At 34.3% G+C, this 3,950-nt stretch overlaps 1 pseudogene; it reads right to left on the bottom strand.

Annotated features, from left to right (window-relative positions):
• Positions 1-2,797: 2,797 nt before the first annotated feature.
• Positions 2,798-3,735, bottom strand: LOC118933058 (olfactory receptor 51V1-like; annotated as a pseudogene).
• Between the last annotated feature and the right edge of the window lie 215 nt (positions 3,736-3,950).

Below are 3,950 nucleotides of genomic sequence, written 5' to 3'. Positions count from 1 at the left end.
AAGGGATTGTGGAGTATCATGATTAGTACACATGGTGTGTGTGGGGTCACAGAAAAGACAGTGTAGCGACAGTGTAGCTCAGAGAAGATAAACAGGGACTCTGTGGCATCTTACTACACTGATGGACAGTAACTGTAATGGGGTATGGGGAGGATTCAATAATAAGGGTGAATATAATAATCACATTGCTTTTCTTGTGAAACCTTCATAAGAGTGTATATCAATGATAACTTAATGAAAAAAAAGAAATTACATATAGATTAAGCTTTAAATTTCCCAAATCAGTATTAAATAACTCATTTTCCCTAATAATTTAAATATTACTAAATATTTATTGAATTAATTTCTTACTTTTTTTATTTATCTAGTGTTATTTATGTACTTAAAATTCTGTTATTTTGATATGTGTGGGTATTCTTTGTATATCCTACTTTATAAAATATTGTTGCTTTATTATATATTTTATTAATTTAGAAAAAAACTACTAATCATTACTTCAAATGTGTTTTTCTAATTTTCCCATTTCCCTGACTTTTAATCTTCCCTTATAAACTAAAAAATTTAAGTTAAAAATGTTTGTTTAATCACTGTGAAACTAAAGAATTGTTTTAAGAGGACAAATATAGTTAAATAGAGTGAAGAATGTGTTTCTGTCTCCTGATGTGTGTGCTATTATATCCTGTATCACAGTGTATACGATTCCAACATGTGTTTATATTCATTTGTATCTACAGATGTTATATTTGTAAATGGGATTTGTTATCCTATTTTATTTTCTAATTTTTTATTTTTAATTAATAATTTAGAATCACATAAAAAATGAAAGAATTATTTATAGAATGTGCTCCTTGCTGAAAGATTATAATTTTAACAAATTGCTAGCAAAAAATTATTGAGTTTTATTTTTATAGTAAGTTTGGAGTAAATAAGAGCATTACCTTCTTTTATCACATCTAAACATCTTAACTAATTTATTAATTAATTTCATTGAGTAATAAATAACATCTAATCAACATGTGATAGTGAGAATTCTTGACTTTTTCCATACTTTCAGGGGATTTATGACAATCCATGAGAAATTTATTGTTATATGCAAACAACCATTGCTGTTTTAAACTCCATCTCTTTGATTATAAATTGTTGGGAAAAATGCACTCCCTAATTAGATTCATATTAGTGATTTTTCAGTTTGCAAAGAAAAGAAGCATAGATTATCATTTCTTTTTTTTAAGCCAGCTTGACTTACAATGTAGCTTCACTTATATTGTGGTAATAACTTCTAAATTTTCAATCATTTCACTATTTTCCTTATTTTCAAGTTGTGAAATCTTTCCTTCATGATATACATTTCACTGCATTTTAGTTGGAACTTGGAAAAAGGGCCAATATAATGCTGTGAATTGGGTGCCATATTACCTTTCAGGATTGGGAGTTATTTTTATTACCAGTCCACTACACCATTTATGATTTGTTCAAATCTTGAGCTTCCAAATTATAAGTAAGGATTCCAAAGGAACCTAATGACAACCCCACATTTTCTCTAGGGAAAGTTCATCACCAAGTCTTCTATCTCTATTTTATACACTTTCTGATTAAGATTGAAATTTAAAAGGTTTTAACTTATATATTTACATATCTGCCACCAGTCAGCTTATCTCATGTTTATATCCAAGTGTATAAATACATTTTACATTCATGTCAAAACAACAGTACCTCTTCAGAATACATGGTATAAAGATTAAATCTTTGGATTAATGACTCAGAATTTCCACTGTAGAAGGTAGATGACTGCGAATTTGAATATTTGGAGGAATCCTTTAAAGAGACAAAAGGTTTACCAAGTTTGGGGTCAGAAATTCATGGGCAGAGTTCCACAAAGTAATCAAAATTAGCTCTTTCTAGTAGCATATACATTAACACTTTTTTTCCTAATTTGATGATGAGGATGAGGATGATGATGTTTTATTCCTAGAGCTAAAAAGATAACATCCTCTCCTTAAGATCCTCATGAATGACAATTCCTCAAGGTTTGCAGTACAGAGTAAACATTATTCCTTTCCCAAATGACTGGTCATCTGACTGCAGACTAATTATTAAGCAATACATATCTTTCCATTGGTAAATGCTCCTACCAAAAACAGTCGTGCTTTGTTAATATTGATCCAGAAGATAAAGCGAATGAGTGGGGCATTTATTCTTAACAGCAAAGAACATGAAGTTTTGTAAACCCGAAATTAAGATTGAAAGTTTGGTAATCATTTATAGATTTGTGAAAGAAGGGTAAGAATTCCTCTGAGAAGCAAGAAAAAGTTATCTGCTGATGGATTAATGAGAAGAATGATGACACTTTGAAATGGCTGCTAATTGAACTACTAACCCATCTGAAACACTGTTTGAGGTTAGAGACCGTTTGTAACTCCTATGTCAATCAAGAAAACTACCAACTGGTGATAAAAGAACGCCTCTGCTGCTGCTTAGAAACTGTGTGTTTGGGTAACTTTTTTGTAGACATTTCTTGCAAGTTAACGTTTTCTGGATAATTTTAAATATTATCTTTTCCTAGATAGAAATGGCAAAGATATACGATGAATGATTCTACTTACAGAACTTCTAACACTATACTTGAATTGAAAAACATGGGTTTTATTTACCACTCTTAATAATTATAAATCTTTCAACTAATAGTCTATCTTATAAAGTCTTAATTTTTGAGTTCCTTAAGTAAATGTTTTATTTCTTCTCCCTGACCAAAGTTTTCTGCATCTAAGTGACTTACATCTCTTCAATCTAAAGTGTTTCATTTCCCTTTCATGGAGAACCACTTCTGGATCCTGCCACAGATCTGTTGGGTCTTGACACCATAGATGATGGGGTTCATCAGGGGTGGGAAGGTGATGTAGATGTTGCCCATGAGGACATGGACCACAGGAGAGAGGTGCTTCCCAAAGCGGTGCACCATGCTCAGACCAATGATTGGGATATAGAAAACCAGCACTGCACCAACATGGGAGACACAGGTCTGCAAGGACTTGAGTATCTCCTTGTGGAATGCAATAGCCAAGACTGAGTACAGGATCAGAATATAGGACACAAGAATTAACAAGGAATCGAACAAAAGGGTACAAATAACCAGTACCAAGGCATAGAAACTGTTGAAGTGGATGTCAGAACATGCTAGTTTCAGCAGGTCCTGGTGCAGGCAGAAAGAGTGGGAGAGGATGTGGAACGGCAGTAATGGGAAAACTTTAGGCAGATATAGGAGCAATGATGAACATGAAACTTGTAACTATAATTCCCAGTCTGATTTTGATGATCCTGGCATTGGTTAATATGGATGTATAACTCAGAGTATTACAGATTGCTATAAATGATCAAAAGCCATGACAAGAAGGATTCCAGACTCTGTGAGGGATAGACCATGGATGAACTAGGTTTGGGCAATGCAGATATCCAGACCAATCTCCTGGCTGAGCCCCCACAGGATACCCAGCACGGTGTGCACTGTGGACAGCCCCAGGCACAGGTCAGCGAGGGTCAGCAAGGCCAGGAGGCAGAACATGGGCTGGTGCAGGCTGTGCTCAGTCCAGATCACATGCAGCATGAGGCAGTTTCCTGCGAGTACCATGGCATAGATACATGAGAAAGGGATGGAGAGCCGGGAATATTCCCCTTCCAGGCCAGGGAATCCTGTTAGAGAAAGGGTGAAGAATTGTCATGAGCAGAAAAAGCAGGCATTGCTAATTTGAGGAGATTTCTCTGTGAGTCAGAAATTATATACATTAGGTAGATAACTTTCAGACATCTTTTTTCTCATACAGGACCAATCTGAGCAAAAGTGGGATATCATGTAACATGGAATTCTTCAGTTCAGATTAAAAAGTCATATTTATTGTTGTTCATATCCATAATGCAAGTACATCTGCACACTTAAGAATCTTATTCCACGAGGA

Source organism: Manis pentadactyla, chromosome 9, assembly GCF_030020395.1.
Source record: "Manis pentadactyla isolate mManPen7 chromosome 9, mManPen7.hap1, whole genome shotgun sequence".
Classification (NCBI taxonomy): domain Eukaryota; kingdom Metazoa; phylum Chordata; class Mammalia; order Pholidota; family Manidae; genus Manis; species Manis pentadactyla.
Note: the sequence above shows the minus strand (reverse complement) of the source record. Positions and strands in the feature narration are given on the sequence as shown.